The sequence below is a fragment of the Chenopodium album genome, chromosome 27 (genome assembly GCF_948465745.1).
Source record: "Chenopodium album chromosome 27, dcCheAlbu1.1, whole genome shotgun sequence".
Classification (NCBI taxonomy): Eukaryota; Viridiplantae; Streptophyta; class Magnoliopsida; order Caryophyllales; family Amaranthaceae; genus Chenopodium; species Chenopodium album.
Window position 1 is genome coordinate 13,228,793 of NC_137860.1, and position 16,327 is coordinate 13,245,119.

The 16,327-nt window shown below is 42.0% G+C and overlaps 1 non-coding gene across 1 annotated transcript; it reads left to right on the forward strand.

Moving 5' to 3' along the window:
- The first annotated feature begins 15,884 nt into the window (after positions 1–15,884).
- LOC145621741 (small nucleolar RNA R71) lies at positions 15,885–15,990 on the forward strand. The gene has a single exon (XR_014108541.1). It is a non-coding gene; the product is annotated as a small nucleolar RNA R71 (small nucleolar RNA).
- Positions 15,991–16,327: the final 337 nt, after the last annotated feature.

Sequence of the window (16,327 nt, forward strand, 5' to 3'; positions counted from 1 at the left end):
CGACGAGCCAACGAGATTTCATGATTTCTTTTCCCTTTCCCCCAATTCAAGTCTAGTACAGATTTCATTTTCTGTAATTTGATAATTTTGTTAGCTTTTTCACCATTTAAGCAATAAATTGAGTATTCTTCACATCTCGATCATTTTCACCAAAAAAAAAAAATCAATTGCCGAACTAAACACAAGGTACATCAATGATTTGAGGCACCTTTGCAACCCTGTCATTCCCTTTAAACCATTTCAATCACATATCCATTTCTTCAACAACCACTTTGAGCCTCGTCAAACGTTTGGCCTTTATTTCTTTAACCAACATTCACATAACCCTGGGATGGGAAGGTGTGAAATTTGTGTAACATTCAAAAAGCAAGTTCAAATTAAAAAAAAAAAAGAATAAGTAATATAAAAAAGAAACAATGTCTAAAGGAAAGTGTTCCAATGTCTTTGATATGAACACGTCTCGAATTGCGTCTCTCATCGAGTGCTTGGTACCGTACCTGAGAGACACGAATGCTAAGTGAGTGATAAACCGCATGATCTGGGATTGCCTACATTGATTCAAAAGAACAAAAAAAAAAATGTTGAAAATAAAAACTTGCGAATTCAAAATTTTCAAATACACAATTGCATATCTTGGGGGCTTCTCTCGAGTCTTGAGCCTTTCACCCTTTATTCTTCACCTATTAGCTTAACCATTACAACCCTTGAAAGACCTCTTTGAGGTGTACATATACTTGTGCAAAGTTCGGTGAGAGCTACGTTCGGCCTGATTCCTAACGGATACGTAGGCAACCTCACATTGAGGTGCGGCCACATTCATATTCATATCTATGCATGATCGAGTCAAAAAATATCCAATGCTTACCCTTACCCATTTAGAGCTAGACCTGGGGGCTTGAACCCACATCACATAGCTTACCCAGCCCAACAAGAGTCATCATCTAGGACTCTTCTCACATCTAAATCCATCACCACAACCTTTGCTGCCAACCTTAGTATCACTTTCACACACTTTACTCACACATACATAGCCATATCATCCTTCCCTTTAAGAACCTTTTATCATGAAATCTTGTTTCAACACTGTGCATGTCATCATCTTTCAAGACAATATTCATTAGAAAAAAACATTGTATACTTTCTAAGCTTCCTGACCTGAGCAATATTCATTATTTCATGCATCGCATAATGTGCTGAGCAACATTTATATATCAATGATTTTTAATCATACAAAGCATATCGTGACTTAAGCAACGTTCATTATGCAATAATCACTTCGACTTTATACGTGCTTAGCTTCCAGACCTAAGCGACATTCAAGATCATTTATTTACACCATATATGATGCTTAGCTCCATGACCCAAGTCAATTCATTTATCGTGTCACATGATGTAATTGTCCTTAGCCTCCTGGCCTAAGAACATACATCATGCATACATTATACTCAAGACGAGCAGTTCAATCTGACAAGATGAAAATCCATACGATTCATTTTGTTTGCTTAAGGAGGAAGTTCAAAACTTCTTCCCCTATTTCATTATTTTCTTTTGGGGAAGTTCGAAAACTTTTTCAAAATATTCTCATCGAGGGAAGTTCGAAAATAAAATCTTTTCCATGTCTTTCTTTTTCGGGAGAAAGTCGGTACCCTCCACTCATGACAAAAATGATGGAAAATTATTGCTTTTGCATCTTCGTTTGCTTGTGTCTGCACACACACTCAAATCATACATATACACACACACACAAAATCACAAGTCATACACATGTCATGTCAAGTCGTGTCAAGTCAAACTTGGTCAAGTCAGTTGGTTAAGTCAATCATGGACTATACGAGTCCCTTGGCAAATTTTATTTTGCAGGTCTCAACTACAGCCCACGTCCGGAGACAAGCGGACCATTTACAGCCCACGTCCGGGGATAAGCGGACCAACTACAGCCCACGTCCGGGGACAAGCGGACCATCTACAGCCCACGTCCGGTGACAAGCAAACCTTATACAGCCCACGTTCGGGGACAAGCGAACCAACTACAGCCCACGTTCAGGGACAATCGAACTACCATCATTTCACAACGCAAGGTTCTCGATACACAGAAACTTGCAATTTCATCATCAGACAAGTTTTTCCTCAAGCATGGAAAATTGTCATCTATCGACTTTCCTCAAGCATGGAAAGTATCTCAACCGGTGGGTTTCTTCAAGCATAAAAAGCTACCAAACATCATCTGTCGACTTTCCTCAAGCATGGAAAGTATCATCCGGTGGATTCCTTCAAGCATAGGAAGCTACCATACTCATTTGTCACCGATACACTGGTGTCAGATATGCATTCTATCCCTTTACTGTTTTATCTGTGGAACTAACATTTTTCTGCAGGTATCGGCGTATGCAGAGTGATTTAGGATCGCAGAACGTCTTAATTCATTCTCCGTCCCAATCGACTACTTTGACTATCGTTTTCGAAACTGTCATTTCTATAAACTCAGTCAAAGTGGGGGCTTCTGTAGACACCTTAAAATGTCTCCCCAAAACCAAACCCGATGATGAACACCTTTCACCGCCGTTATTGGTCGGGTTGAGTATGTAATCTTTAGAGTGCTTAAATCCATGTTCATTCCCAATAAATTTCATAAAACAACCCAATTCCTAACCCATTTCACCAAAACATAACTTATTTTCCTCATTTCATGCATTTAAACCCAAAATAATTCATTTCGGTCCCATTAAAATCATTCATTTCGTGTCTATTTTATAAATACGTTTATATCAGTTTATTTTGGTCCATAATCTGGGTCTAATGATTAACTATTTGGATAGGGCTTTAAAAGATTTTTCCAACGATATATTATAAGCCCAAATCCGAGTTGTAACGAATAAGTTATCGCCAAAATACTAAACTGAGTCCAAACCGAACCTAAGCCCACCTTACCTACGACCCAATGATCATGTGGAGGGTCCAAAGGATTTAATCTTATTCCTAATCCAATTATGATTAATTGGAAGCTTCTATAAGTTTCTAAAAGATCCTAATTATCATTTTTGAAAAGATAAGATTAAAGAGTTTGAAATAGAATAAAACTCCTCTAGTAATTCTATTCGAATTGAAAGACGTTCAAAGATTGACAGATATTATTTTCGTTCCTCACTTTTTTTATCTGATTCTTTGATGGTTGGATAGCTCTTGAAATTATCTTTCCAATGATATATTATAATATTAATTCCGAGGTATAACGAAAAAGATATGACCGAAATACGAAACTCTATCCAAAACTGACACCGTCCCACTATTTCGGCTATTTTTTTTATTATACAAAATATTTTAATCTGATTCTAATTGGGTTTGAAAGTAGACTTCAAGAGCTTTCCAACGATATCTTATTCATCTTATTCAAATTACTGGATCAAAAGAGATGATAAAAATAAAAACCGAAAAAACTGCTGTCTATCGCAAGAGTTTTATCCGATTCGAATTCTTATCTTTTCTTGATTCGACCCCTCTTTTTTCCCTATAAATAGAGGTCATATCTCCCCTTTTTCAATCATCAACAAGCTTGATCATCTAATCATTCTCTCTTTGACAAGGGAATAAACGTGTCGTCAAAAGTCTATCCCTAGATCAAATATAATTTATACACCTAAACAAACCTAATACAAGTATAAGGCAAGTATAGGGGTCGAACCACAAGGAGACATGCATAAACACCACATTCACTACTTAATACTTAAGCTACCTCGGAACGAGAAGTGTGAAAAGCTAAGAAATTAAACTAGAGATTAAGAATGATTAAAAATCAATATAACTAAGCACCAAGGGAAGTAGGTAGATGTAGTTGCCAATTAATCATGCAATAACACGGAAGCAAAGCAATGGTAAACTAAGCATGCAAGAATATCGAATTAAAGCTCAATCTAACCGCCTTCCGGGGTTAATCAAATTCTCCTAACATAGCCTCCATGTTTCCACACTAGAACCATATATTAGAAGGTGCAATCAAAGAACTATCGATAACAATGAACCTTAACTAAGTCAACTTCCGTTTCTTGTTAGCAAAGATTCACCTTTAATCAACTAACAATGTGCACTTGCAAGAAGATTAAAGAATATCAAACATACAAAGACTTTAATCACCATTAACAAAACCCCAACATCATAAGCATGAATCAATCATTAACTACACCATCCCAACACCCTTGGCTAGGTGACTACTCACAAATCATATTGAAAACAATATCAATCATCAAATCAATAAGCATCAACATGATCAATAAGCAATGAAGGAAAATCAAAATAAGCAAAATAGAACTAAATACAAAAGCAAAGAAAGAGAGTAAGAGATTGCTCATTAATTGAAGATGAAGATTTACAAAGATTCAATCAAGCTCCTTTTTCAATATCCAAGTTCTTCAATGGAAATCCACACTTTCTCTCTCTACTAATGAAGTTTCTCTCTCTAGATTAGGGCTAAAATGTACATAATAGTCTCATTACAAAACTAGGGGTCTTAATATCCCCTCACATTACTCTAAAGATAGATTAAAATGCACGGAAATACGCACGAGAGCGGCCGCTCCATCGAGGGTGAGCGGACGCTCTAGAGGGTATTAATCAAAACAGCCGCCTTACTGGAGCGGGCGCTCACCCAGACAGGAGCGGGCGCTCCAGGTGTGGAGCGGGCGCTCCTCTCTGGTGGAGCGGACGCTCCATAAGTCTGGAAAACAGGGGATCAGATGAGAAAATGGAGCGGGCGCTCCTCTCTGGTGAGCGGCCGCTCCTCTTTAAAGCTCCGGACTCTTCTCCAAATCCATGCTCCTCTCTTCCGCTATTCCAATGCACTCAAAAAGGTTGACTAAGCCTCGAGCAGGACCACACGAGCACTCCATCCAACCTACTCAAACACTCATACACAAACATAAGTATAGAAAAGAGGGAAAGCGACAAAGCAAAGCCAAAAACAAAGGAAAAAGGAGGGGAAAACACAAAAAGGAACAAGGCAAAGCAAACTAAAACAAAGTTCTTGAAAAGGCTCAAACAAGTGCCAAGTGAAGGGTAAAATCCTTAAAGAAAAGGATAAAAGAGTGGAATAAATACCACTCATCAAAATCCCCCACACTTGCCTCTTGCTTGTCCTTAAGCAAGAAGAATCAAAACAACGAGCAAACACAACAAACATAACATGACAAGACTTACGACAATCGATCAAATACCACGGTGATAAATGCTCAATTCGGGCTCAAATATAATGACATTGATCAAAGAATACCTACCTTTCTCAATTCAGGAGGGAAAACACGCTTTAAGATGCTCAAGATTGAAAGAGACAAACCTAAGCTAAGCATAGAGAACTAATGATTTCATCCTCCACCCTAGCCCCATCCAAGACGGTCCACGTTCTCTCCGCTAGCTTCAATTCATCCCCTAATTGGCTCCTCATGATTCCGCGAGGGAACCGGAAAAAAAAATAATTCTATGTGGAACAATGAGGCTATCCCGACATCTCAACTATGCGTACTCTCTCCATAGGGTTGAAATCTATCTCCCTCCACCGTTTCCTTGACCACGCCCCTCTAAAGTCCAAGGGTCTTAGTTAGGGTTGCAATGTCATGGCTAAAGGTTAAGGTAGGGAATTAATTTGAAAACTTTGGTGGAAACTCCTAAGTGAAGCATAAGAGTGGCCATCTCTCAATAACAACATAAGAATCTACCCTAAGTTTCAAATCACAACCTTCAATACAAATTACATGACAATACTACTCTCTCTTCTTTTTTTTTATTTTTTTTATTTTATTTTTTTATTTTTTTTTTCAATTTCTTTTTTTTCTTTCCTCTCTTCTCTTTTTTTTTTTTTTTTTTTTTTTTTTTTTTGAAGATGTTTGGTTTTCATAGGTTACAACTTCCTTGCCAAACCTTTTGCACACTTCTTTTTTTTTTTCACGAATAGACTTTCAAGACCTCATTCGAACCAAATTGCACAACTTCCTTGCTTAAAATAAAGACTCTCAAACCCCAACCTCACAAGCCGATGCTTCACTAACTACAAGGGTTGGTAGGACATAGGCCACTAGGTTTGTAACGTGGTTTAACCAAGAAAGGGGAAATAAGGCTCAACATGGCTAGCAAGAAGGTACATGCAAAATAAAAACCAAATTTGTAACAAAACACAAGGAAAACAAAGAAAAATGAGAAGAGATGCCCTCTTCCTCCTTTAGAGTTATATGATCACGGTCTTGGGAGCTAGATACCAACACAAGGATTAAGACACGCATAATTAAGGATCCAAAATGCCGCTCAACAAAAGTGATGGAGACTTGAACAATAAACGTTCACATGGGATATGAAAGTAAGCAATTACCAACCAAGGGAATCCTATTCACTACGGAGAGCAACACCATCTTACCACTTTCCCGTGAACTAGGGGTTCAAACGTCCTCTAGAGTTCTAAACCGGGCTACCTTAGCTTAAAATGTGTCTAGTTCAACCCTAAGCACTCTCAAACCGTGAAGACCCTCTTCAACTAGGAAGGTAAGCATTCAAAAATATGTCATAACAAAAGCATATAGGTCCACATTTCCAAATGAACGAGCAAATTCTCAATTTTCAAAAATTTTCTCTTGTCATGATTATGAATGTCACAAAAAGGAAAGAAGAAAAGCAACCCACAAAGGAAAAAGGAAGAAATCAAAACGGTTCATAAGAGAGGCATGTAAATCACATAAATCCCAATCGACATACAATGATCGTTGAATACAACATCAACGATCCCAGGTTCGTTAGAACCAAATCAAACAACCTCGAACCATTCAACTTCTTCCTAATCTAAACTAAACTATGCAACCATTCAAATATTTAAAGAGTTGAGAAGGGGAATTTGTCACCCAAATATGCTTAGAAAACGCAAGTCCACTATCAATGAAGCTCCATTGCTTGGAAAAATTTGGGGAATGCGCCAATAAGCCCTACAAAATGTCAAAATCCAACACAACTCGGCAAATATTCGGTTAGTAGCAAGAGAAAAATAAAGTGAAATGAAAAGAAAGCAAAATAAAAAAAACAAACTACTAAAGAAAAAGAACGAAGAAAAGAAGAAAAGGTTTGGATTAAAGAGAAATTTGGATTTTTGAAATTGGGAGCAAAAACAACACAAGGTTATCATCAAATCATCAAAACTTTTTTTAGAGAACATAGAAGGTGAGCATCAACCAACATCGAGAAAAAAAACATGCAAGAGACACCTATTGGCCATGAATATGCCCCATAGAACAAAGCCCTTAAATGAAACAATGAATAAGCACCCCCCCACACTTGAACGAAAAACCGTCCTCGGTTTGATCAAAAATGGGAAATAGGTGGGAGGAAGGGCTAAACTCGGCCCGAGGGCCCTAGTCCTCCATGTGAGAACTAGAGCCCTCTCCATATGGACGCCACTCATAGTCGACGTCGATAGGAGGGCCATGGGGGTCCCAACCACCGGTGTAACCCGGTGGAAAACCACGGTTCCGGTACAACTCTTGTTGGTAGTCCGGAAGAGGGTCATAGGGAGGGGGCATCTCAAGAGGCTCGGATGTGTACATGGGGTAGTTGGGTTCCCCACGGTAATCACACCCCCCGGTGCCTTGTAATCATACCCCTCAGAGGTGGGGTAGTTCACACGGGGGGCCCCTTGAGATGAAGGCCCGGACCAATAGGGCCAAACCGGTCGACGGGGAGTCCCGTCAGCATGCGGTTCCTCGTGACAAGGAACCGGCCCCTGTTGGGGCGGAAAATACGGGTAGTTCACCGGTGGGTCAAAATGCCCTTGGTTTACATGCCAATCATAAATGTTGGCGTTGTAAACCGAGTTCCCATCGGCGACTTCCGTCAACCGGTTTACTTGCATAGACAAAATTTGAAAAGCGGACTCGATGTTAAATGAGGAAGAAGAAGAAGAAGAAGCCATACCTCCCCCACTAAAGGGGGGGACGTTCACTTATTGAGACCCTTCCCCATAGTGGAAGGATTGATGCTCGAAATGTTGCTGAAAACCTTGTTGTTGTTGTTGTTGAAATTGTTGTTGTTCTTGGAATTGTTGTTGTTCTTGTTGGTCAAAGTGTTGTTCTTGCTGCCGCCTTTGCCTTGGGGCCCGGGGAGCTCTCTCCCTCAACGACAAGCTACCCTCCTCAAGGTTAGCTCGGGGAACGCGCCATTGATTTTCATCTTCTGGCGGGTTGGTGATGTAGTCGTTCGGGAGGAGGCACCAAGAAGAATCGCGGACCATCCAAACCCGCTCATCTCCCCCCACGCGAGTAGGCACCTCGCGAATCATCCCGGCCGTCTTGAGGGCCCCTAGGTTCAGGTAGGGCTTCTCATCGACTGGGGTAAGCTTGGCTAGCTCCGCTCCATAGCCTAACTTGTAGGCTATCCATGTAATCATCCCCCCCAACTGAATATCACCAGTGAGGGAGACACCAAGTTGCGTCTCATGGAAGCGGTCAGTGAGGAGGCCCCCGAAATTCATCCCATGGTCGTAGTTGATGTACCCGTCGGTGGCCAACCACAGTAGAACGAGCTCTTCTTGGTTGATTTTCCCGAGCTCTTGGCGGGAAAATAAGGCATACACCATTAGCCTATGAAAGTACCGGAGGGCCGGATGGATGATTTCCGACGCCTTTGCCGATCTTGATTTGAATTTGGTGTTGCCTTGGGTGATGGTGCCCCACCACTCTTGCTCGTCGTAGCCTTGCCACATCCTCTCGTTATCATAAGCTCTGTGCACTGGGCTCTCGGGATCCCACCCGAACATCCGGTTGAGCTCGCTCATTGCAACCTTCCGCGGGTTGTTGAACATACGGAAGTTAAGCTCAAGTTCTTTCACCCCTCGCCTCTCGATGGATTTAAGGTTGAATGAAGAGAGGAATTCGAGGGTGAGCTCCCGGTAGGTGAATGGTGCCTTGGGCTCGGCCTCCGGGTTGTGGGTGAATTTTGATGGAACCTTGATATTGAGGAAGGTTTGCCACCCGAAGGACTCGTCCATGTCTCGGACATCGACATCGATGCCCAAAGCCTGACAACATTCCTTGTCATAGAAACGGGTGGACCGAACGGCCCGCTTGGAGAGCTCATTATAACACTTTTCTTGATAAGGTGAAGCAAACTTCACCTTATAGGGTTGAGGAGGTGTACTGGGCACCGCCGCGGAGCTAGATGCGGCTTGAGAGGATGACCCCTTTTGTGATTTTCGGGAGGAAGACCCGGGCAACAAATCTCTTAATCGGCGAGACATGACTGATGTTAGGAGCTTGCAACAACAAGGACTACAAAGGGTAGGTACCTACAAACAACCAAGAATCCAACTTCAAACACTCATCTCATGAACAAAAATCATCCACAATCAAGACAACTAGCCAAAAAAGGGCATTAAATAGTGAAATGGAAACCACTCAACGAACAAAGATTAGGAAAAATTAGGACATATGAAGGGGTTCAATCATCACTTCAAAACATTTGTACATTCAAAACAAGGTGATGGAAGCATTAACACTATCTAAATGCTTGATTTAGCATGTTGAATTAGGAGTAGTCATCCAAATAACAAAATCCTCAATAAAACAATTCATCTTGGCAAAAATCATACAAATACCAATATCATATCAAATCAAACAATACTAGCATGAATAGTTGTAGTTTAGCTTGAATTAAACACCATGAACAAGTATTATGCTAGCATGAGCGAAAATTAACCCATGATACAAGTATGAAAATTTGCAAACGAAACCAACTACAAACTTCATCCAAACAACGTTAAAGCCCAAACATGACGATTCCAAACACATACTACTCAATTTCAACCCATTCAATCACCATAAACTAGTAGTACATGAATGAACAAGTAGTCATGAAATTTAAACAAATTCGAGTCTTCAATACACAAATTAAGAAACAAAATGGCTAATTATACTTACAAAATCAACAATTAAGTGAAGTAGAGTAAGAAATTCATACCAAATTGCTTCAAACAAACTCAAAGAGCAAAAACCCAAATCGGATTAAATTCGCCGATCTCGACACTAAAAGATGAAGAGTTGATTTTGAGGTGAAATTTGGAGTGAAATTTGTGATTTTGATTGCGTGAGGGTGATTTAAAGTGAGAAATTGTGAGGAATGAGGGAAGTGGATTTCTTAGGGTTTGAGTGAGAGTATGAAATGAGGGGAAAGTGAAGAAGGAAAGAGGAAAAACGAGCTTTAAGCTTGATTCTTTTTTTCCGGAAAATCGATAGGAGCGGGCGCTCCACGAGGGGGAGTGGGTGCTCCTCACAGGAAGGAGCGGACGCTCCCTTAGGTTGGAGCGGACGCTCCATTAGTCTGAAATTAGGCTCTGAATTAGGGATAATGGTGCGGACGCTCCACAATGTGGAGCGGGCGCTCCACATATTTGGAGCGGGCGCTCCCCTCTGGTGGAGCGGACGCTCCACTAGTCTGAAACTTACCTGAACTGCAGGAATGGTGCGGACGCTCCACAGGGGAGGAGCGGGCGCACCATTCAACTGGTTTTGCCCTCTAATTCCTTGGAATATGAACTCCTTTCCTTCACTTAGCCTCATTTTCTACTCCATTCCTACCATACAACATCAAACAACAACAATCCAAGTAACCAAATATCCAAATTAATCAAAATCCACAAATCAAAAGACTAAAGAAAATAACGAGAAACTCGGGTTGCCTCCCGGAAGCGCTTTTGGTTAGCGTCGTTAGCTCGACGTTCCTCGAGTTGATCTAGGAGGGTTGTATTGACGATGCACGTCACTTAGAGTAACTGAAACTGGTTCATCACTTGGGGATCCTTCAAAATAAGGCTTGAGGCGGTGGCCGTTGACTTTGAAAGGGGAGTGGCCCTCTTGGGAAATTTCATAAGCTCCATACGGGAATACCTCCGTAACAATGTATGGCCCACTCCATCTTGATCGTAGCTTGCCTAGGAAGAGCTTCAACCTCGAGTTGAAGAGGAGCACCTTTTGCCCTTTGACAAAATATTTCTTGATGATTTGAGCGTCATGCCACGCTTTTGATCTTGCCTTATACATACTTGCATTCTCATAGGCACTCAACCTGAACTCCTCTAGCTCGTGCAATTCTAAAAGCCTTTGCTCCCCCGCACTATGGAGATCCAAGTTGATTTGCTTGATCGCCCAATGAGCACGATGCTCCATCTCCACGGGCAAATGACAATTCTTCCCATATACAAGCTTGTAAGGGGTGGTCCCAATTGGCGTCTTGAAAGTGGTTCTATAAGCTCATAGAGAATCGATGAGCTTAGAGGACCAATCCTTCCTCGTTCTGGCAACTGTCTTCTCCAAGATCATTTTGAGCTCTCTATTTGTGACCTCCGCTTGACCACTTGTTTGGGGGTGATAAGCAAGCCCCCGCTTGTGAGATACCCCATATTTCTCAAGTAGTCGCACGAAGGTGTGGTGTTTGAAATATGACCCCCCATCACTAATAATCGCCCTCGGAACGCCGAATATTGGGAAGATCACTTTCTTGAAGAGGTTAACCACAACTTTTGAGTCATTTGTTGGAGAAGCTACGGCCTCCGCCCATTTGGACACGTAGTCAACGACAACCAAAATATATTTGTCCCCATTTGAGGAGATAAAAGGGCCCATGAAATCTATCGCCCACACATCGAAAACTTCAAGCTCAAGGATGGGGTTTTGTGGCATTTCATCTCTTCTCGAGATATTCCCCACCCTTTGACATCTATCGCAAGTCTTGACAAATATCCAAGAGTCCTTGAATAAGGAAGGCCAAAAGAGCATTGATTGGAGAACTTTTGAGGCGGTTTTCTGAGCACTAATATGCCCACCACAAGGAGAGGAGTGGCACATGTGGAGAACACTTTGAAACTCATCGTCGGGAACACATCTCCTCAACAACCCATCAACCCCTCTCTTCAACAGAATCGGCTCATCCCAAATATATCTCTTTGCCTCGTGCTTGAGCTTTCGACGTTGTTGTGAAGTGAAATCCGGAGGTATGGCACCACAAGCCATGTAATTCACAATATCCGCATACCATGGAGCCGACTTCACCTCAAGAACGTATAGCACATCATCCCTTAGAGCATCCTCTATTGGCAAACCATCATCCTTGAACCTTGCACCGCCCAACCTTGAAAGGTGATCCGCCACCACATTCTCGGCTCCCTTTTTATCTCTCATCTCATAATCAAAGTCTTGGAGAACTAAAACCCATCTCAACAACCTTGGTTTATCTTCCTTCTTCCCTATCAAATATTTGAGAGCCGAATGGTCGGTGTACACAATTGTCCTAGAACCAATGAGGTAGGTTCTAAACTTTTCAAATGAGTGAATAACCGCTAAGAATTCCTTCTCGGTGGTTGTGTAGTTTCGTTGAGCGTCGTTGAGAGTTTTGGACAAATAATGTATGACATGAAGCTTCCCATCCTTTCGTTGCCTAAGAACCGAACCAATAGCCTCGTCGCTTGCATCACACATTAGCTCAAATGGAAGAGACCAATCCGGGCCTTGGACAATAGGGGCGGTGCAAAGGGCCTCTTTCAACCTACAAAAAGACTCTTGACAAGCATCATCAAATATAAACTCTTTATCTTGTTGCAATAGGGATGTGAGAGGCTTTGCAATCAAAGAAAAGTCTTTTATAAAACGCCGATAGAACCCGGCATGGCCAAGGAAAGACCTCACTTCCCTCACATTGGTGGGGGGAGGAAGTTTCTCAATGACCTCTACCTTGGCTCTATCAACCTCAATGCCAGCATGGGAAATTTCGTGCCCAAGAACAATCCCACTTTCTACCATAAAATGGCATTTTTCCCAATTTAACACGAGGTTAGCCCTCTCACATCTTTCTAAGCAACGAGATAAATTAGATAGACAATCTTCATAGGTGGCCCCTCCAACGAAGAAGTCATCCATAAAGACCTCTATCTCATCCTCAATCATATCACTAAAAATGGAAATCATACAACGTTGGAATGTTGCGGGAGCATTACAAAGCCCAAAAGGCATCCTACGATACGCATAAGTACCGTAGGGACAAGTGAAAGTCGTCTTCTCTTGATCCTTGGGGTCAATCGGGATTTGGAAAAATCTCGAATAACTATCAAGAAAACAATAGAAGGAATGCTTTGTAAGCCTCTCCAACATTTGATCAATGAACGGTAATGGAAAATGATCTTTGCATGTACTTGTGTTGAGTTGGCGATAGTCAATGCACATGCGCCAACCGGTTACAAGCCTAGTGGGGACTAGTTGATCATGATCATTTTTCACTACCGTCATTCCCCCTTTCTTAGGCACAACTTGCACGGGAGATACCCAATCACTATGAGCAATTGGGTATATAATTCCCGCATCAAGAAGCTTAGCCACTTCCTTCCGCACAACCTCTTGCATGGAAGGGTTAAGCTTCCTTTGCCTTTGCCTAACGGGTTTGGCATCTCCCTCTAGATCAATTTTGTGCATGCATAAGGAAGGACTTATACCTTTGATGTCATCAATGGTATAGCCTAAAGCTTTCTTGTGTTTTTTCAAAACATTGATCAAGAGGGAGGTTTGCTCCTCCGTTAGGTTGGAATTAACAATCACGGGGAAAGACTCATTAGAACCAAGATATACATACCTCAAGCCCAAAGGTAGAGGTTTCAAGTCTACCTTTGGTGCTCCCTTACCATTGGTGCTCTCTTCTCTTTCCTCAACTTGAAAGAGGTCATGGGTGTGAAAAGCCTCCTCCTCCATGCTCTCATCCATGCACTCGCTCTTGCTTTCCTCTAGCAAATCCTCATAGAATTGAATGTCGTCCTTGTGAAAACCTAGCTTAGAATCATTCAATAATACACTCTCTAGGGGATCGTTAGAAGCATGCAAATGGGAACGAGAGAATTCACTAAGCATGGAATCTAGAACATCTACTCTAAAGCATTCACCACTTGAGGAAGGTTGTTGCATGACACTATTCAAATCAAACTCAATTGAATCATTGTCAATTTTCAAAGATATTTTGCCCTCCTTCACATCAATAATGGCCCTAGAGGTGGCTAAAAACGGCCTACCCAAGATAATAGGAATCCTTTCATCTTCATCCATTTCTAGCACATAAAAATCCACGGGGAATGTGAACTTCCCTACCCTAAGGGGGATGTCCTCAACTTTACCCATGGGAAATTTAATGGACCGATCCGCTAGTTGGAGAGTGATGTTAGTGGGGGAAAGGGTTCCTACACTAAGCTTTTGGTAAACGGAGTAGGGCATGAGGCTCACACTTGCTCCTAAATCACACAAAGCTTTGTCAAACTCAATGCCATTAATAGAACAAGGGATGGAAAAACTACCCGGATCCTTCAACTTGGCGGGAAGTTTGTTGGAAAGGATTGCACTACAATTGACGGTCAAGCTCACCGTTTCACACTCCCTTCTCCCACTCAATAGATCTTTCAAAAACTTAGAGTAATGGGGCATTTGTTTCATAGCATCTACAAAAGGAAGGGAAACATGCAAATTCTTGATCACATCCAAAAACTTCCCAAATTGAGCATCAAGCTTAGCTCTCACAAATCTTTGGGGAAAAGGTAGCCTCTCCTCTCTAGGTTGGAGATTTAGGGGCAAGGGGTGGTCTCTTTTTCCTTTTGCACCTCAACATCCTTCTCCCTCTCAACATTAGAAGGTTCCTTGGTTCTCTCATCCCCCCTCTCCAACTCTACTTCATTTCGAGGTTCTTCCTCAACTAAGGGGTCACTCCCTACTACCTTTCCACTCCTTGTTGTCACGGCATACAAAGGTTTTGGGTTGACTCCTTGACTAGGGATAGAGGAAGAAGAAGAAGAAGAGGAATTGGAAGCAAGCTGGGCAATTTGGGTTTCAAGCATTTTCATATGAGCATTGGCTCGCTTTTTATCCTCCTCATTCCTCTTCTTTTCCTCCTCATGCATCTTCATGATGGCATCTAGCTTAGCCATCACGGGATCATTAGGAGGGGCCTCAATTTGAAGAGGTTGTTGAGGTGGAGGAAGTTGGGATTGATGGAAACCCGGAGGCCTATTGGTTTGGGCATAGTTAGAAACATTTTGGCCCCTATTGCCTCCAGTTCCTTGGTTGGGAACATTGCTTTGTCGATTGTTTCCCATGTTACCTTGATCACCAAAATTTTGATTTTGATGGTCTTGGTATCGGGAGTTGGGTTGTTGGTTTTGGTAGCCATACCCTCTTTGGTTAGAGTAGCCTCTTCCATTGAAATTGGAAGGGCCTCCCCCACCATGGTATTGGTTACCATAACCACCACCACTTTGGTTCCAACCACGGTTTCCAACTTGATTCCAATTCCCCATTTGATTGGGGTTTGGCCTCAAGTTCCCTACATTTTCTATTCTAGGAGCAAAATTCATAGCATTTACATCTTCTACATTATCATCATGTTCATAGGGAGGGGGTTGAACTTCACAAGCATACACACAATGGGAGGTATCATGATCATAGGTTTCACAATTTGAGCAAAACATGCATCCTTGAGGCATTTTATTATAAGAAGAGGGGGAAGAAGTGGCCATACCATTGCCTCCCTTGGTTGAAGGGGAGGTATTACCATGAGGGTTGGACCTTTCTTTCATCATTTCATCCATTTGCTTGGCCATCTTGGAGATTTGGGAAGAAAGGTTGTTGATTGCGTTGGCTTGCTCCAATGCATAGACACCTTTGCTAGAAGTGGCCTCCCTTTCTCCTTCGTACCAATCATCATAATGCTTTGCGGCCTCCTCTATGATGCATTCCACTTCATCCTCTCCCTTGTTCATGATTGGACCGCCGGCGGCGGCATCTAGGCTTGTTCTCCCTTGAGGTGAGAGACCTCCATAGAAAGTATGGATGAGTTGATACTTGGGTATCCCATGAAGTGGGCATTGGCGTTGAAGCTCCTTGTACCGGTCCCATGCCGCACTTAGAGTCTCACCACTCTTTTGGTGAAAGCCTTGAATCAACGATCGAGCCTCGGCGGTCTTCCTATGGTTATAAAATCTCCTCAAGAAAGCCGTAGTCACTTGGTCCCAAGTTGTGAGAGAGTTAGGGGGCAGCTCCTTCTCTAGCCATTCTAGACCTCTCCCAATTAAAGAAAATGGAAACATCTTGAGGCGGATGTACTCTTGAGTCACCCCGTTGGCTTTGATTGTGTCACAATATTTCTCAAATTCTTTTAAATGCTCATGAGGGCTCTCAAATTTTCCACCCGAGAATTGTTTCCTCTATATCAAAGCAATCAAATTGGGCTTGATTTCGAAATTGTTGGCTTGAGTGGTAGGAGTTAGGATCCCACTTTGGGCTCTAAAGGC